This window comes from Ornithorhynchus anatinus, chromosome 6 (genome assembly GCF_004115215.2).
Source record: "Ornithorhynchus anatinus isolate Pmale09 chromosome 6, mOrnAna1.pri.v4, whole genome shotgun sequence".
NCBI lineage: Eukaryota > Metazoa > Chordata > Mammalia > Monotremata > Ornithorhynchidae > Ornithorhynchus > Ornithorhynchus anatinus.
Genome location: NC_041733.1, coordinates 7,108,733 through 7,129,792, shown reverse-complemented (window position 1 = coordinate 7,129,792; position 21,060 = coordinate 7,108,733).

Here is a 21,060-nt window from a genome sequence, read left to right as displayed (position 1 = left end):
AAATGAAGTGACACCCAGGGTCATACAGTGGACCTGGGATTACATCCAGGTCCATTTGACTTCCGGGCCCATGCCCTATCCATTAAGTCACACTGTTTCTTACAGGAGGTTTATTAGAAGCATGATAATCTCTTTTGAAACAAGGTAACATGTAGTCAAATATGTCTGTGCTGTCTAGTCAATTCTAAATCCACTAGTCCCAACCATGCTGATGAAAAGGACCAGAAATGTTCCAAAAACCCTCCTGGTTCACAAGAAAATTCAAGTTGCCTGAAGCATAATAGGTGAGCTGAGTTTGCAAGTGGTAGAACAAATGAATTGTTCATGAAAGTGGTCCTATCTTTCATATGGTGTTAGGTTTCATATATGGTAATCAAACATCGAGGAGAGCAGATGAAGGCAAAGAAAAATGGTTTCTGAATACCGCCACACGAATATCCCTGCATATAGATACCCAGAGATGTAAGATCCTTCCATTCTGGCTAAAATTGCTTAAAACCACTGAGGGAGAAACATGGATGATTTTATATCGACTATTTTTCCCTTTAAGAAAGAGAGGATTAAAGTTCAATCAGAGCTTCACATCTTTCCCTTTCTCCTCACATCCTCTATCCCCTGAGTTTGTCACTTTCGGCACAGCCCTGACTCATTGCCTCACTCAGTAGGCTCCCATATGTCTTTCTTTCCAACTCCACTCACTCTTCCATTTCCAAGCAGCATGGCATAATGGATGGAACACGGGCCTGGGAGGCAGAAGGACCGGGGTTCTGATCTTGGCTCCATCATTTATCTGTTGTGGAATGTTGGGCAAATACTTAACTTCTCTGTTTCTCAGTAAAATGGGGATTAAGAGTGTGATCCCCATGTAGGACATGGACTGTGTCCAACCTGTTAATTTGTTTCTATCCCAGTGCTTAGTATAGTGCTTGGCACATAGCAAATACCATAAAAACAACAACAAAAATCCTATTACAACCACCCAAACAAGGTGTGACTGACTCCCTGGCTGGAATACTTTATCAGTCTCGTTAGCTGTCTCTCCCTGCAGTCTCCCTTCATCATGCTATTTCCCAGAGTGTGGTCCCCTCCATTTCTCTCAGTCATTCATGCCTAAGAACCAGAGTTTCAGTCAGACAAGTCACTTTTCGTCCCTGGGTTTAGACCCCTGAGAGAAATGATCTTTCTGTTCTTATCACAGTGCAAGAGAGAAAGAGAGAAATGCTGAAAAGTATCAGAGATATAGTTTGTCCAGACTCATACATCAACAAAAAAGGCAGAAGAAATTTAATGGAAATCATCCTTAATGGACATAATCTATCTATGTTTCTGTTTCTGAATCTCATTGCTGTGGTACTTAGCATTCTGAGCTGAACTTTAGTAATTGGCTATCACAGACAAATCTCTCCAACTCCTTTGAAGACAAAGAATATTTTAATATATACTGATGGGCATTTCGCTTATTAGGAGAAATTCAACCCAATTTCTTCATAAAATGTTTCCTGTTGATGTAATGGAGAATGGGTAAATGAAAAAGAAAAAAAAAAAAAACAAATCAAAATAACATGAATAGTAAAAAATCAAGTAATAAAAATAATTCAGACAATCAAAATAGATACCTTTTTTCCATCTGAGACCACTGTTTATTATGAGGTAAATGAGGACTTCACAATATCACTCAGGCAGAGGTAGAGTAGCAAGAATAATCCAAGCCAGGAAAAACTGACCTTTTTATGATACTTGTTAAGCACTTATTATGTGCCAGGCACTATACTACGGGCTGGGATAGATACGGGTTAATCGAGTTGGACACAGTCGGTGTTCCTTATGGGGCTCACAGACCTAATCTCCTTTATTCAGGTGAAGTAATGGAGGTACAGACACAGTAAGTGATTTGGCCAGGGTCATACAGCAAATGGAGTTAGAATTAGAACTTGGGTCCTCCTGACTCCCAGGACCATGCTCTATCAACTAGGTCAAACTACTTCTATCAAACTTAAAAAAATAAAACAAAACAACAAACAAAACCCAACTTATTTTAAAGTTCTTATGAACTCAAAAAAATAAATCAACTTGTTCCTAGGATAGGAGTATTTCCTTTTTCTCCCATGTTCCTTTTGTAGGATGTCATGGATATCTTTGGAGACTGACAACTGTCAGCTAGTGTCCAAGCTGAAAACCAGATGAAGCCATTGAAGGTGGAGGCTCTGGGATCCCTATTCTAGAAGGAGGTTTTGTATTTGAATCGTCATATGTTTAATATGGGGGGTGGGGGGGGGAAGGGGAGAAGAAAATAAATGTTTGGGTTGTCAATAGAGCTGTAATGAGCCACCTGAAACTGTAGTACTCAAACAGCTCACTTTCCTCGTCAGGCTTGGCAGTGCCAGGAAAATGTTCTCTCTGCTCTATTTATGTAGAGCATCCAGATGTCGAGGATCTAAATCTCAGCCGTATATTCTCCTGAGAGATTTTGGGTCCTGTTTTCAGTTAAATGGTACAGCAGGTGGTAATCGGAATTCAGATCAGATGTCAACCCCTCAGAAAGTTTCTTACATCTCTATTTACTCCTTTTTTCATCAGATTTGTTAGTCCCAACCCAGCGTTCTTGCCACTGGCGTTGTGCCTACGACGCTACTGCGAAGCTTCATTCCTAGATTCATTTCATATTTATGCCTACTAAAAGTACATAGATCAGCATTAGTCAATCAAGAGGAGCCATTTTAAATAGCCCAGACAAGCAATCAAATCTGTCTGGTATAAATCACATTGTAGGTATTTCTGGCTTACTATATGACCTAGGGCAAGAAACTTAACCTCCCTGAACTTCATCAGCAAAATGACGGTAATTATATTTGTTCTCCCAGTCGCTTACATCGTGAGTCCCATGTGGGATAGTGATTGCATCCAAACCGATTATTCTGTATTTATTCCATCACTTAAAGTCATCTTTGGAACCTAGTGAGTGATTAATTCCATACTTATTATGAGAATGGTGATGATCAGCACCATGGTCTGGGGGAAAGAGCCTGGGCCTGCGAATCAGAGGGCCTGGGTTCAAATTCCTCCTCTGCCACTTGTCTACTGTGTGTCTTTGGGCAAGTCACGTAACTTCTATGTGCCTCAGTTCTCTCAGATGCCAACTGGGGATTCAATACCTATTCTCTCTCCTGCTTAGATTATGAACCTGATTACCTTATATCTTTCGCAGTTCTTAATACGGTGTTTGGCACATGATAAGATCTTAACAAATACCACAATAGGTATTATTAATTTTATTATTGTCATTGTTATTAAGTTAATAATATATGAAACATGGACACAAGTTCTGGGAAAACCTTCTTCCAGTGCTTCAAACGTTAGTGTTCTTCAAAATCACGTAGATGTTTCTCTTGTAATAGTAACAGCCATCTTCTGTATGATATCAGGGTAAAAGGGAAGGTGACGATCTTGGGATTTTAATCAGGAATTAATTTTAAAGAACGGCAAAGCAAAATGTGTTTGGGGAGCAGAGTGGCCCAGTGAAAAGAGCATGGACCTGGAAGTCAGGGGACCTGGGTTCTAATCCCAGCTCTACCAGTTGTTTCCTCTGTGACTGAGGGCAAGTACTTGTCTTCTCTATGCCTCAGTTTCCTCATCTGTAAAGTGACTATTAAATCCTCCTCCCTCTGACTTTGACTGTGAGCTCTATGTGGGTCCAGGGAATGTGGCTAAACTGAGTGTCTTGAATTTATGGCAGCACTTAGCATACTATGCTTGGAACACAGTAGGTGCCTAACAATTACCATAAAAAATACATTCTAATGTAAAACTTCAGATGATGAGATAATTCATTCTTTTATGCATGTTAACAACTTCTTGGAAATTTGAAGCTAATTTGGATAAGGAAAGCAACCAAAGCTGAAAATATGGGGATATTTGAAGAGTATAGAAACAGGATTTACCAGTTCATACTTCCATGAAACATTTGGACAGCCATTTATGCATATTTTACAATAATGCACTATGCAAACTTTTAAAAGGGCCCTATAAGCCCAAGTCTTCATGGAACAAAACAATTTTGCCCCAGAATGATTGAAATTGGAGTTGATTACGTACCTAGACTGCAGTCAGCAAACGATTCCCAACTTCATTAACTTTTGTGCTCTTTTCTGAGTGGCCTTAATGAAACCCAACTGGCTAATTTTCATTGTGACTCCTGAGGAAAAATTATTCATATTAACGTCATTCTAACTAGTATGCCATCAATAATGACCAGATATCCAAACACATAAAAAAAGATGCTCAGGAGCTGAAATTTCTTTCAAGCCAGCCACTTGGAATGGGATCAGCTTTGTTGAGGGGTAAGCAGATGAAGTTATTCATCAACCATTCAGGCAAAGGGGTCATTGAGACAGTGTAGGCCAGGGGAAAAAACCCCAGGTCTGGAAGACAGGAGTTGTGGGTTCAAATTCCATCTCTGTCTCTGGCCTTCTTTGTGAGCTCCAGCCAGTCACACAAGCTATCTGTGTCTCAACTTCCTCATCTGTAAACTGGGGATAAGATACACTGACTCTATTGCATAAGCATGGTACTTGTTAGTCGTCTACTATGTGGCGAGTACTGTTCTGAGTGCTGGGGTTACAAGTTTTATTGCTATTGTTCTTGTCTGTCTGTCTCCCCCAATTAGACTGTAAGCCCATCATAGGGCAGGGACTGTCTCTGGTACCGATTTGTACATTCCAAGCGCTTAGTACAGTGCTCTGCACATAGCACTCAATCAATGCTATTGAATGAATTGAATGAATGAATGAATGAAAGTTAATCAGGTTGGACACAGTAACTGTCTTACATGGTGCTCACACTCTGAAACCCCATTTTACAGATGTGTAACTGAGGCCCAGAGAAGTGAAGTGATTTACCCAAGGTCACACAAGAGATACGTGGCAGAGCTGGGATTAGGACCCATATCCAATAATTGCACGCATTGAACTCTTACTGTGTGCTACGTATTTGAGAAAGTACCATACAGCGGAATTGGTAGGCTTGATCTCTACCCTCAAAGCATTTACATACTTCCTTACTTACACAGTGGGAGCAGTAATACCAGTCCTTCCCAGGGATGTAAGAATAATGACTGACAAGTAATGTTCTAGTCAAAGATAAAAGTGAAAAGAATGCACAGTGAAATTCCAGTGTAAACTACACTCTAGAACAATTAAACCAGAGCCTTATAGAATTGATCAAATCATGATATTTGAGCACCTACTGTGTGCAGAATATTGTTCTAAACTCTGGGGAAAATACAATATAATAGATTTGGTAATAGTTGTCCCCGCAGTTTCCAGGGGGAGACAAACATTAAAATAAATTTCAGGTAGGAGAAATATTAGACTATAAAGATATGGTACAGAGGTGCTGTGAGGCTTGGGTGACTATCAAAGTGTTTAAGGAATGCACAACCAAGTGCATAGGTGAGGCAGGGTCCAGAGAGAGGAAATCAGAACTTAGCCAGGAAATGCCTCTTTGGAGGAGATGTGATTTGAGGAGATAGGTGAAAATGGAGCCACAAATTCTCCAGGAAGTCCCACTGGTGGCTGAGAAGGGTAGGCAACTAACCTCTTTACCTAGTGGGAATGGAGTCTCTCCCTTCCCTCGACTCTCTGGTCAACTTTCAACCACACATCCGATTAGGTAGCTTGAAATCATAAAGCTCTCACAAAAGACTGGCTGTAGCAAAGCACGGGCTAACATTATGAAAAATGACCCAAAACTTTAGTACAGACAGTGACAGTTACAAATTGCCATTTCCCAAATAAAAATTTACCCATAAAAGACCTCAATTACCAAAATAACATCATTCTGCTCAGGGATAAAGGCTTAGCAATGATTGGTTTGATTGATGATTGGATCAGTGCTTTTTTAGAACTTTGTAATAGATGGAAAAAGGGCCTAAACTTTTTAAGTCCGTTGGGCTACTTCTTTCGAGAGATAGTTCAAGAAACTTATCCTTTGGCATGTTTCTTGTTGAGCTTCGATTTTGAAATTAAAAAAAAAAAAAAATAGTCCCTCTAATGTGAATGGACCTTGTTAATAACATCAAGACTCCCAGATTTGTAGACACTAAATGATTAAGATAAAGGATTTGATATTCGCTGAATTTTCCTGTCTCTTTTCCCTACTAGCTAAGGTCCAAGTCCTGAAGGTAGAAAGAGCAGCAGAGAGCATATCTCTTCGAAGTGGTTCCATATTAGAGGCAAACTATGCTCTCCTGCAGAGAAAACACTCAAAAAAGAAAAACAAAAACAAAAAAAGAGTGCATATCTTAGTATCCGGGGTTGGAGATAACTTTTGAACTCATAATTGATATGCATTCCACGTGCTTATTTTTCTATGCGGTCTATGAATAAATGAATCAGTATTGCATTTTGTCTTCTTTCTGGTCAACTGCAACTATCTAATATTTTAAAGATGGGCCCACCAAAATGGTGAATAAACACTTATAAACCGGTTGAGAAAATACAGTAGGCAAAATCATAGTTGGTAACAGTTGGCTAATGATTTTGACGTCTTCTAAATGTCAAATTTACATTATTGTGCAGTGATATTTGTTGATCAAGTGCCACAGGAACACAGTAGTTGTTGTGACCTAATAGAGTCTTGATCTACATGAGTTAGTATGTTATGCTGTGTATCTCAAGCTATATCTTTCCAGCTTTGCCTTGATTGATTGCTTACATACAAAAAAGTGATTAAGAAAACAGACTCTCTCTTTCTCTTTCTCTCTCATATATGGATTCTGTTGTTTCTGGGAAAACCAGTTGGGCTCAGACCATGGCAGGAAATATCCTGCAGCAGCTGGCTTTATGCCAGTGTTTTGAAACTCTGCCTTAAAGACGAGTTGACTTCCTAGAATGTGCAGTGAGGCAGCGACACCCCTAGGATAGGGATAGCAAAATGTTCCAGACAAGTCTGTTGGGAAGGGGACGGTATTTGTCCTTCCGGACCCCTGACCTAGTCTAACAAACATGAGTGAGTAGTATTTATTAAGCTCTTGACTTTGGGCCAAGAACTGTTTCACAACTGGGTAGATACAATATAATCACATCAGACACAGTCCCAGTCCCACTTGGAACTTGCAATCTGAGAAGGAGGTAGAACAGATACTTAAACCCCTTTTTACAGATGAGGAAACTGAGCACAGAGAAGTCAACACAGTTTAGGGTCACACAGCGAGCCAGTAACAGAGTCAGGATCAGAATATATCCATCCTGGTCTCCCTGGACAAGTTAGAGATGAGGATAGCATGCATATTCCCAATAATTCTGCCTTCCACATGGCTCTTATCACTCAGCTCCCTCCTCTCGTGACATTATCTAAACATACCCTTAGAAGTTCAGTGGGAGAATAGAACTCAAATATAAGTAGTTTGGAAAAACATCACATAGGAGGCAAGAATATCATGTCCTTGAGATGCAGTGTGGCCTAGTGGAAAAAGCATGAGCCTGGAAGTCAGAGAAACTGGGTTCTAATCCTGATATGCCATTTGTCTTCTGTGTGAACTCGGGTGAGTCATTTAACTTCTTTGTGCCTCAGTTTCTTTGTCTGTAAAAATTGTGATTAAGACTGTGAGCCCATGGACTGTATACAACCTGAAAACTTGGATCTAGCCCAGCACTTAGTGTAATATCTGATACAAAGGAAGAACTTAATAAATACCATTTAAAAAATCCTTGCAATTGGTGAAACATAAAAGTCTGGATAGATAGTACATAGTGGTAGGACCTAAATGGCAATTAGATGTCCTAGACAGTTTCTTTTAGAGCATCTGTTAAGTGCTTACAATGTGTCAGACACTGTACTAAGCACTGGGGCAGATACAAGTAAACCAGGTTGGGCAAAGTCTGTTTTCCACATGGGGCTCACAGTAATAATTCCCATTTTACAGATGAAGTAAATGAGTCACAAAGAAGTCACACAGCAGACAAGTGGGCCAGAGATTAGAACACAGATTTTTCTGACTCCCAAGCTCGTGTTCTAATTAACACTATACACTCCAAATTCACGGTTTAGTTAACTGGTTCAAAATATTTGGGATTCCAGTTAATGTCAGGTGATGGAAATAAATCACTGTGGTGAAACAGCATGGCTTAGTGTATACAGCACAGGTCTGGGCATCAGAAGGTCATGGGTTCTAATCCTGGCTCCACCACACACCTGCTGTGTGACCTTGGGCTAGTCGCCTCACTTCTCTGGGCCTCAGGTACCCCATCTGTAAAATGGAGATTAAGACTCTGAGCCCCATGTGGGACAGGGACTGTGTCCAACCCGACTACTTGTATAATAATAATAATAACAATAATAATGGTATTTATTAAGTGCTCACTCGGCACCAAGCATATTAATGTTTTACAGATGAGGTATCTGAAGCACAGAGAAGTAATTGTAATCCAGTCCTTGTGCACAGTACTTGATACATAGTGAGTAAGAAGTATCAAAATTATCATTTTTATTACTATGGTGTGTTGCCATAGTAATAGTGATATGCCATAGTAATAGTGTTATGGGCGTGTTGCCTCCCTAAGATTCTCAACTGTTCCTCTGTCAGTCAGCCTCTTCAATCACCTCCAGCTCATGTTGTGGCCATGACTACAGAGGAAACCGTGGTCACTTCTTTCCAGAACAGAGGCTACAGCTCTGCATAGACAATATGCTGTGGTTCATAAACACCCACAAAAACCTTTGTGTGTACTTTGCAAGGTGCTACATCTGTGCCTGCCTCCTCACAAGCTGCACTTCTTGTCCGCCGGGAAATGAACCTGCAGGAACAAGAGAGTGGAGATGGTGCTTCATAAACCGCTATTCGAGGTTCTTGATTTTGAAGTTTTAAGATTGAGACTTCATCCGCTGTGCTCATCCGCTATTCCCGATGGGGAGCTCCATCATGGTCATTTCAGCTTTAAACCATTCAATCTGCTCTATGCCTCCTACCTTACTCATTACAGTTAAGCCTGCACATTTTGCTCTTCTAACAGCAACCTATCCCATGTCATCTCGATCTCATCTATCTCCCCGCCGACCCCTTACTCACATCCACCTACTGGCCTACAACTTCCTCCCCTTCATATCTGACAAACCGTCACCCTCCCAACTTTCATAAGATCACATCTCCTCCAAGAGGCCTCCTCTGACTAATCCTTTATTTTCCCCTTCTTAAACTCCCTGTTGTGTAGCCCTCACACTTGGATCTGTATCTTTTAAGCATTTGATATTCACCCCACCCTCAACCCCAGAGCACTTATGTACATATCCATAATTCATTATAATGTCTGTATCTCCCACTAGACGGTAACCTCCTCATGAGCAGTGAACAGGGAACATGTGAGAAAAGAACCTGTGAGAAGGAAACGTGTCTACCAACTCCACTGTACTCTCCCAAGCACTTAGTTTGATGCTCTGCCCACAATAAGCCCTCAGGAAATTACATCAATTGATTGGTGTTAGTAAAAGTGGGAGTTGGGAGCTAAAATATACAGCCAAATGATGCCTAAAAGAATTTTCAGCCAAACTCAATAGATAATTTCTGGTGTAGACTCATGCGAACTGTTTAAATTCCTAAAACCAAGTATCCTTCTTTCTCTTCTCTTTTCCCTCCCTTATGACCAAGGAAATATCCATGCATATTTCCTGTTTAGGCTAAGCAGACACAGTGTAAATCTTTGAGACTAAGAACAGGTTTACCCCATTCAGGACACAGACTCGGTGACAACAGATTCAATCTGTGAACCCTTATGGCTTTTACAGTTTTTACAAGCAAAGTGAGTAACTGAACCTCCAAAATCCACTCTCTCCTATCCCCGTAACCATGCATTAGAAGAGGGCCCCGTCTAACGGTCTTTCACAGTTTGGAGTGGCTGTTATTAAACTGCTAATTAGTCATCTCCAAATCATTCATTATTCATTTTCTTATAAATTACCAAAAAAGTTTGCAGCTCCTGTAACAACAAGAGCTATATGTTCAGCTTAGATAATTAGCAATGTCCGATTCATTTATTATTTATTTCCGAACAAGTTAAAAATGCCCCAAAGACTCCTTGGTGAGGAGTGAGATCATTTCACATGTCCAGGTTTAATGTGGGATTTTTAGGAAAGTGAAGATTGCCAGGAGCAAGTATTTTGACAAGGCCTACGAATCTCCAGGGCCTGAAAACTCTATTACTTTGAAGTGTTGTTTGCTGCTGTTACATTTATAATAGGATCCAAAGTGAACTTGGGTTTATTCTCTCCAGCTTATGTTTCCTAAAGAAATGTCATTATTGTCTTTTGGGTCAATATCACGGGTGCTTCAGGAAGTGTGCATTTTCCAGTGGGACTCAGACTATAGAATCCGAGATTCTATTCTGATTTTCTCAGAGGAAACTTTATACCCAAAATAGTTCATTTAAATTCCATCCCAAACATCAAGCTCCATATCCCCAGTGGTTCCTTGGAAATTCTCCATCATGACGGGCTACTTATTACAAGAAATATGATTGCCCCACCCCCTTCACACCATGGAAACTGCCTTCCCCGAGATCACCGATTACCTTCTTCTTGCCAAATCCATCAGCCTCTGCTCCAACCTACTCCTCCTGACCTCTCATATGCTTTCAACATACTAGACCACCCCATTCTCATTGAAATATCACCTAACCTTGGCTTCACTGACACAATAGACTCTCGTTCTCCTCCTATCTCTCTGGCTGGTCTTTTTTAGTCTCCTTAGCAGGTTTCTCCATCTCCCACCTCTAACAATGAAAGTCCCTCAGGGTTCAGTTCTGGGGCTTCTCTAGTCTCCATTTATACCCACTCCCTTGGAGATTTCATTCGCTCCCATAGCTTCAACTACCAAATCTCCTTGTATGATTCCCAGATCACTAGCCCTGACCTCTCTCTCACTCTCGAGGCAGTCTCATGTTTCCTCCTGACTTTAGGACCTCTTTCTTTGGATGTTCCGCCAATACCCACACTTAACATGTAATAACAGAAGCCCTCACCTTCCCACTCAAACCCTGTCCTCTCCCATTTTTATCACTGTAGACAACACCTCTAACCCTCCTTGCCTCACACTCCCATATAACCTTGCCATTATTCTTAACTCATCTTTCTCAATATTGAACCCACAATATTCAGTCACCAAATCCTGCCGCGACTACCTTCTCAACACCGCTAAAATCCATCCTTTCCTCTCCAAACTGCTCCTGTGCTGATGAGAGCACTAATCATATCTCACCTTGACTAATAATAATAATAATTGTGGTATTTGTTTAGCACGTACTATGTGCCAGGCACTGTACTAAAAGCTGGGATGGATACAAGCTAATCAGATTGGACATAGTCCCCGTACCATGCGGGACTCACCATCTCACTACCCATTTCACAGATGAGGAAACTAAGGCCCAGGGAAGCAAAGTGACTTGCCCAAGATCACACAGCACACAAGTGGCAGAGCTGGGATAAGAAACCATGACCTTCTCACTCCCAGGCCCAAGCTCTATCCACTATGCCGTGTTACTACTGCATCAACTTCCTCACTGAATTCCTGTCTCCTGTCTCTCCCCTCTTCAGTCCTTACTTCACACTGCTGTCTGGATCATTTTTCTAAAAGAAAAAAAAAAAAAAAAGCTCACTCAAAGTCCCCCCTTTCTTCAGGTACCTTCAGTGTTTGCCCATCCACCTCCACATCAAATAGAAACTCCTTCACATTGACTTCAAGGCACTTAATCAGCTTGTCCTATCGCATCTGCACAAGGTCAGTGTTCAAAGACAGAAGCAAGAATCACCTCTGTTTCAAAATATTCGTCTCTGCTGTCTACAGAGTTGTCTGCCCAGGGCAAATATGTATTCAAAGGTAATCCTTCAGAAGGAATTTTAGTTTTTTGTTTCGTGTTCTGCTATTTTTCCCTAGCTTTACATGGATTAAATTCTACACTTACCGCTTGCATACATTCTCTGTGATAGAGCTGGTCAGGTGAAATCAATAGGAGCAGAAGATGCATCCACAGTTGCCTCTGAGCTCACCTCAGGAGCAGTACAGCAGAATTTGGAATGACATGTTTCTTGTAAATCCAACATTAAACTTTCATGGGGAAAGCTGTTTTTTTTTTTTTCTTTTGGGGGAGTGTGTGTCTCCCTACTCAGAGATTTGTTTACTGTTGTATAGTACCACGCTTAGCTCAAATACGATCTTGAAAATGCACAGCAAAGTATTGGAGTTAAGAATCTCTTTTCTAGAGAAGCAGTGTGGCTCATGGAAAGCGCCCAGCCTTGAGAGTGAGACAGAGGTCATGGCTTCTAATCCCGGCTCCGCCGCTTGGCAGCTGTGTGACTTTGGGCAAGTCACTTAACTTCTCTGTGCCTCAGTTACCTCATCTGTATAATGGGTATTAAAACTGATAACTGTGAGCCCCACGTGGGACAACCTGATTGCCTTGTATCTACCCCAGCACTTAGATCAGTGCTTTGCAAATAGTAAGCGCTTAAGAAATGCCTACATCATTATTATTATCATTATTATTATTAAGGAAATCATTGCATTTTATAATGCTAGTGGAGGAGAAGAGTGAGATCATTCTAAAGAAATCAAAGACCAAGAGTAGAATAGATCATTGAGGCCTTACTACCTCAAAGTGAAGGAAAAAAAAAAAAAAGATTAGGTTTTACTTCATTTGTACACTTCATATGAAATATTCACTATGTCTTCACTCTTTTTCACTGATAAAGAAGAAAGGTTTTAGATAAGAGATTTTGGGGGCACTGTAACTCCAAGAGAAGAAAGATTCCTCAGAGATACAGAAAGTTTAAAGGAATACATAAAGCAGAAGAAAATAAAGTATGAAATCTTATAAATAATTTGTTGTTTCATCAACATCTGCCCCTATAACAAGGTTAGAGTTTTAGGAGATATTTAGTCTGAATTATCCAGAAAATTCACTGATACCTAGCCAATATTTGACAAATTAGATCATTCCTTTGAGTGACTGACAGTTCCTGGGACATATAATGATTGTTGCTGTTATTGCTGTTGTTGTCATTGCATTTTTTAAGTGCTTGTTGTAGGCGAAAAGTATGTTGAGTGCTGGAACAAGTAGAACATGAAAGGACAAACTCTCTTCCTACCCAACATGGGCTTATAGATTAAGGGAAGAGAAAACTGAGGCTTAGCAAAGTCAAGTGATTAGGTCCTCTCAGTTTGTAACATTAGTTAAACATATGGTAGACAGACTCAGGGAAGCAGCGTGGCTCAGTGGAAAGAGCACGGGCTTGGGAGTCAGAGGTCATGAGTTCGAATCCCAGCTCTGCCATTTGTCAGCTGTGTGACTGTGGGCAAGTCACTTCACTTCTCTGTGCCTTAGTTACCCCATCTGTAAAATGGGGATTAACTGTGAGCCTCACGTGGGACAACCTGATTACCCTGTATCTCTCCCAGCGCTTAGAACAGTGCTCGGCCCTTAGTAAGCGCTTAACAAATACCAACATTATTATTATATGGTGATTACTTTGAACAACATTTTTGGAAAGAACAGGCAAATGCCAAGAAGAGTCACCCATTTGTGAAATTCAGTGTTCCCTTCAATAGCCCATAACAGCTGAAGCCTCTTGGATCTCTTATTCTCACCGCATCTGTCCCACTTGGGCAAAGCTGTATTGTGGAGCCATCACCTCAATGCTGAGTAGACAAATACTTTCATTTCAGGACCGTCTCATGCTGCTTTTTCCCTATTTGAGATTGAATCTAACTTAAAATATTTCCAATTTGAAGTGTGTTTGGGGGCAATATCTTTCATCATAAATCTCGACTATTTTAAATGTATCCACTGAGTATAACTGAAAATGTCACCCTCTATCATTTCCTAACCTAGAGAATTAAATAGAAATGCACACAGGTTTGTTGGATGAATTCTTTTTTAGAGATATCACTGTTGTTTATGTTGTCATACATTTCAGACCCAGCAATTGGAGAGCTGAATTTTTTTGCTCAAGCAATCACCTAAACCTCCCAAATGTTTATGCAAATCAACACTGCAAAAGTTAGCATTAAATAAGCAGTGCTTTATTCTTGAGATTAACATATCTAATCAGTGTCAATGAAAAAAGCTGGTTGCAAATTAGCAATGCCAACTGACTCCTTTGAATCATTTTCTTCACCAATTGTAAGGTTTGGTATTACTTTTCTGAACATTTAATAACTACAACCTCACATTTACATGAGAACTCAGGAAATCTCAATTAATCATCTCAGAAGTTTTATAATGCAGAGAGGCACTCATAAATCAGATGAGGAGAAAGACCTCCAGTCTTATTTCCAGAATGGTATCACCTAATAGCTTTTTTCCATCCTCCCTAAAAGTGCTCTGGATTTTGCTTCCAAATGATTGATTGCCCAGTTTGCCTGTTAGACTAGGTTTGCAGTTTGTCAGTGGCTTGGACAAGTATTGCGGCCTGGTGGAAAAAGCATGGACTTGGGAGAAAGTGAACCTGAATGTTACTCCTGGGTTTGTCGCTTGCCAGTTAAATGACTTAGGTCTAATCACTTAATTTCTCCTGCCTTTATTTGCTTAATTTAATGTATCCCCTTTATTCACCCCTCCCTCAACCCCACAGCACTTATACTTTATCTGTAATTTATTTATTTTTATTAATGTCTGTCTTTCCTATATACTCTAAGCTCACTATCGTCAGGGAATGAGCCTACCAACTCTGTTATACTGTACTCTCCCTAGTGCTGTATACAGTGCTTAGTTGACGTTCAGTAAATGCTACCGATTGATTTTCTGGGCCTGTTTCCTCAGCTAATAAAATGGGACTAGAATACTTCTTATTCCTCCTATTTATGCTTTGAGACTCATGTGGCACAGGGCTTGTCCAACCTGAATTATATTTTATCTAGTATTACTAGATTAGCAGCATGGTTTAGTAGAAAGAGCATGGGCTTGGGAGTCAGAGGTTGTGGGTTCTAATACCCACTACACCACTTATGAGCTATGTGACTTTGGGGAGCTCACAACTTCTCAGTGCCTCAGTTCATCAGTGGTGAATAAAATGGCATACTGAAGGCAAAGGACCATCTTGCCTGTTTTCCCCTTCAGTACTACTCAGAAAAAATTCCCAATTTTGCACAAGGATATACTTGCCCTAGATCTCTGGCTACAAAATCACGTATAAAGACTACAACCCAACACCATATTTGAATACTGGCATCACCTTAGCTAACATCGGTGTTTAATTTGCTTTTATGCTCTCCCAAAAAGTCCCTTTTTTCATTTAATTAAAATTGGATTATGTTTCATCTGCTCACAGTCCGAAGTCTTAAATGTGTTGCTGCTTTGGCATATCACAGTGGACTTTTCTTAGATAGGAAACATGCTGATGCATGAAGCTTGTGTTCGACAACTCCTTCTCCCTTCTCCCAGGGTAGGGAGAGGAGAAAATGAAGGCCTTTCAGTGAGAACAAATCCAGATATCTCAGAAACTGTTTGGCAGGATGTTCCCCATCATGTCATCTTAGCTCTGCTGGAACAGAGCAGTAGCTATCTTTCCTGAGGTTGGACTTGAGAAGCACTAGAGAATGGATTTTCTCAAATGTGAGCCCAGGGCAGTGAATTCCTCCCTGTGGGAACCCCAGTTGAGAAATGACCATGGGAGAAAGTAGGGGGATCACTTTCTGGGATGCTTCTTACCAGAGTGACCGAGTAAATTAACTCTTTCATTAGAGTGGATGTGTCCTCCATTTGTCTGACTGCTCTATTTGAAAATATATTTATGGTTTTCTTCCTGGTTAGAGAGTAAATTCCTTAAAGACAGGAATTCTCTCTTTTTTTCTGATGAACTTTCCCCAGTTACTAATCTGCACTATAACACTGAAGCTTCTTGCCTCGCCTGACATAACTGCAATATGCTGCTGCCCTGACCAGCCACAGCAGGAACATGTTTAGCAGGGTCAGGAGGTGAACGGTGCTGCCCAAACCACTAGCACTTAAATCGATTCATCTGCACAGGTTCTTGTATATGAAGACTGAGGACCTAGATTCATCCACTGTTTCACACAGAAGGCACTTTTACCCAATAAGTAGCATTATTATTTTTAAATGCTGTAGGGCAACACAAATGATTCCAAATGACCATAAGTCCAGTTTTAAGGGCCACACAATTTCTAGCTTTGGGGGAGAAGCCACAGCTTTTTGGAGATACGCACCCAGTTCTCATCTTCATTCATCCCAATACATTGATGATACCTGAGAACTTTTGGAATACATCTGAAAGTACACTATTTCCAGCCTTTTTGACCTTATAGCATTTAAAAGCCCACCTGCCTCTCTCATAGCCCATCCTGCTTATACCTCAGCATCATCCTGCTCCCTTATTCCCACTGTCCAGGGGCAGCATATTTACCTTGCATGATATTAATCAAGGTGGAAGTCCAGTCTCAAAAAAATGCACTAAAGTAGTAGATTGTCGATCACTGCAGAAGTCACATCTAACCGTCCTGCCGGAAATATGTTATTGTACACTCCTCATCGAATTGTAAAATCTTGGTCTGCGAGGGCTCACCTCTACTCTCCCAAGACCTTAGTTCAGTGTTCGACACACAGTTCACGACATACAATAATAATCACTGTGGTATTTACTAAGTGCCAAGCCCTGAACTAACAATGAATGCAGATAGAAGATAATCAGGTCAGACACAGCCTCGCCCCACGTGAGGCTCACAGTCTAAGTTGGAGGCTGAATTGTACATTCCAAGCTCTTAGTACAGTGCTTTGCACACAGTAAGCACTCAATAAATACGATTGAATGAAGGAATGAGGGACAACAGACATTGAATGCCCATTTTTCAGTTGAGGAAACTGAGGCACAGATAACTGAACTGACTTGCCCTCAGTCTCACAACAGTCAAATGGTAATGCCAGGATTAAACCCCGAGTCATCTGACTCTCAAGCCCACGTTCTTCTCATTAGGCCACGCTGCTTTGCTAAGGGGTCCTCCATCCCACAGAAAGCAGAGCAGCAGCCTGGCTTCCTTCCCATTTAATAATAATCAAATTAATGAGGAAGGCTCCAGTGATATCATCAGAGTGGTTATCGTGGGACAGCGGGTGGCCCGGTGGACAGCCCTGGATTTTTATCGATGATTTTAAGTGTTTTCATCCTGGCAAAGCATAAGGTCCCGCAATCTTCATTTTGGTGAAATCTCATTATAAGAGAGAGTCCTGCATGATTTTCCCATTAAAACTTAATGAAAAACAATTCTCACCATTAGAATTTGCTCATGGGCATAATTTGAAGAGCTGATCGATTATTTTAATAACTATGGCACTTAAATTGATAAGGGAGACGGGAAAAATTTCTAAGGCCTGAATATTAAAAGGGGACATGTCGATGAATAAAGTTGGAGACAGTGCCCAAGCCAAATCATGCTTTGTCATCTCATTACAAACCACTAAATAGAGGCAAAACAGGGTTTCATCCTAAATCTGAGGAGATTTCAGTATAGAAATTAATAGAATGGAAATTAATAGAATGTGTAGGTAATAGAGAATAGAAGGATTCTAAAAGGTATCGGAATTGGTTACTTTCATCTTATGAATGTCTCTAAGCAAAGTAACTTATATTTTTCCTGGTTTTTATCTACAGAGCTATATTAAAATTGATATCCAGTTCTAGTCCCTACTCACTGAATTCCATTTCCACTTTTATGCTATGGAACATAGCCATAGCCTGCACAGGTCTAAAACCTCCAAGACTGGTGCTTAATAGGCAAAGGATGTATGAAGTTTATCAAATGGAAATTATACAGATGAACTCAAAAGAAAGAGAGGCATAGAGATCTTTGAAGAACCCAACTAGAAAAAAATGGTGCTTGAGCTTATATGACTCAATTGTTTATGGATTTTTTTTCTTAAATACATTCATTTGGGCATTTGGGCAAATTGGGCATAACATCCCAATTTATTTATCAATTAAAATCTGAAAAATTGAAAAAAGAATAAGACATAAAGCTAATAATTAGATTATGTAATATTTAATAATAAGATCCCAGTGTTTCGATCCATTAATATTAAAGCCTGTACTAGTCTACAATTCTCTCCACACAGTCAGTGCTCAATAAATACCATGATTCCTACAACTGTGAACTATTACAAACTGGATAGAATGTGCTTAAAATAAAATCCCTGTCCTCTAACATTTTACATTCTTGGATGGGTCTTTTTTTCTTTACATTTTTTTCCCTTTCTCTCCTCCCTCTCTCCCCTTTCCTTCTTTGTTCTTATTCTCCTTTGACTAGCCCTCTTTCTCTATTCCCTCCATTTCCCCTTTGCCTTCCCCTATTTTTCAATAAATTGTATTCATTGAAGTCTTAGTATGTGCAGAGATCTGATAGAAACACTTCTTGCTCTGAAGGAGCTTTCACTTTCCATTTTTCCCTTCCTCCTTTGCCTTCCCCACTTCCCTCCCCTCCCTTCTTCCTTTCTCATTTTTCTTCCTTCCCTTTCCTTACCCTTCCAACCCATTTCTTTATTTATCTTCCCTCCTTTCCATCCCTATCCCTCCAAGTGCACTGATACTTATAACATTCAGCGCAGGTTTCAGAGTCTGTATAAAAATCAGTCTGAAAACAGAGGGGAGTGAGTGCCCAACCTAAATACCAGGGCTTCCAAAAATATAGCATCATTTTGAGATTTTATCATATGAGGGACAGATGACTCAAACAAATCATCCCATCAAAAAGAACCAATCAGAAAATGTGGCTCAGCTGATCATAAATAGTGTTGAGGGCAATTTATTGGGGGCAGTCATGCACATCTGTAATGCAATCAAATACACCTTAAGCAATTAGGACCTCTCATAATCCCTTCCCTGCGACACATTCCTAAACTTCCTGTACCAGAGTTAGAGGGTCCTCTGCTTCTCTTGCAGCAAAAGTGCATCTTGCAGTTGGCCAGCTGACTCTTTGCCTCTCTGAGCTGAGAAGAGCACATGGCTAGTGGATAGGGTGCAGGCTTGGGAGTCAGGAGGACTTGGGTTCTAATCCCAGCTCCGTCACTTGTCTCTTGTGTGACCTTGAGCAAGTCACTTAACTTCTCTATGCCTCAGTTACCTCATCTGTCAGAGACAGAGACATTGTGATTTAGGGATTAATTAAGACTGTAAACCCCATGTGGGGCACGGACTGTGTCCAACTTCATTAACTTGTATCTACTCCAGTGTTTAGTACAGTGCTGGGCACACAATAAGTGTTCAATAAATGCCTTAAGAAAAAGAATCCAAGAGGAATAGGGTTGGGGTAACTATGTCCACTAGTGTGGAGGGGATACATGGAGCTAAGTCTCTGGAAGGCAGAAAATGGAAGTTAGAATACAGCTAATTTCATATGTACTGATCCCGATCTCCACTGATTTTTCTGGAGTTAACTTAAGGCTAAAAAAAAATAATAGGCAAAAACTTGAACAAGATATTTTAAACCCTTTCCATAGCTGATAGCCACAGGAAAAAAAAGTTCAGACCCTTGTTTTTTTGTCTTTGGTGTATTATCCAAAATCTCATATCTGTGGCCACCTTTGTTCTCCCTTGTTCTGATGCTAAAACTGTCCAACTACCCATCCTAGCAGCCATTTCAGTTATAAAACCTTCCCCTGCAGCAAAGTGTCATTTCATCAAGCCGTGGGCATGTTTCCTTCTCTCCTAAAATGTCAATCTGCCTCAGTGGGGAGACACACATTTATTGGAGAAGCAATGAAAATACAATATACATTTTTATGATGTTCTAAATGAAAATGACATGAGTGGTATGTGGTCATTCAGACTTTTATATGAATATGTGTGTCATATACACACCCACATCCATGTATGTATATACATCTGTGATGATGATGATGGTATTTGTTAAGCGCTTTCTATGTGTCAAACACCATTCTAATCGCTGGGGCAGTTACAAGGCAATCAGGTTGTCCCACGTAGAGCTCACGGTTTTAATACCCATTTTACAGATGAGGTAACTGAGGCCCAGAGATGTTAAGTGACTTGCCCAAAGTCACACAGCTAAGTGGCTGAGCTGGGATTAGAACCCACGATGTCTGACTCCCAAGCCTGCACACTTTCCACTAAGCTATACTGCTTCCATTTTATATGTATGTGCATGGCTCAGTGGAAAGAGCCTGGGCTTCGGAGTCAGAGGTCATGGGTTTGACTCCCGGCTCTGCCACTTGTCAGCTGTGTGACTGTGGGCAAGTCACTTAACTTCTCTGTGCCTCAGTTCCCTCATTTGTAAAATGGGGATTAAAAGTATGTGAGTCCCACGTGGGACAACCTGATCCCCCTGTTTCTCCCCCAGCTCTTAGAACAGTGCTCGGCACCTAGTAAGTGCTTAACAAATACCAACATTATTAATAATGGCATTTGTTACATGCTTATGATGTATAAAGCACTGCTCTAAGTGCTGGGGAGGATATGAGGTGATCAGGTTGTCCCACGTGGGGTGCTCTGTCTTCATCCCCATTTTACAGGTGAGGTAACTGAGGTCCAGAGAAGTTAAGTGACTCGCCCAAAGTCGCACAGCTGACAAACGGCTGAGCCGGGATTTGAACCCATGACCTCTGACTCCCAAATTCATGTTTTTTCCACTGAGCCATGCTGCTTCTCTTAATGTGAATATTCTCCTATACATATATTCACGTAGGCATATAGAATATAGCCTTGATGCATGTAGAATAGAGGTATAGGCATTTATACATATTCACAAACTCACCTTCATTTGCAATTTGTAACCTGCTGCAGAACCTTTTTCTACTTGTAATTTTATTTGGGTTTTGTGTAAGGTGACATCAAACATGACTTTTTTATATTGTCACTTGAGAATGTAATTTTCCTGTAAATCACAGAGTAATCTGAGAAGTACAACTATATTGAAAAGTGCTGCCCTGGATGCATGCTACCCATAGTGGAATAACTCAAAACTTGAGAGTCAAGCAATTCAGTCATTGGATATTAATGTTATGGCTGCTCGAGGGAAGTTTCTTGTTATGTTCTATACCGGGACCAAATTCTCCT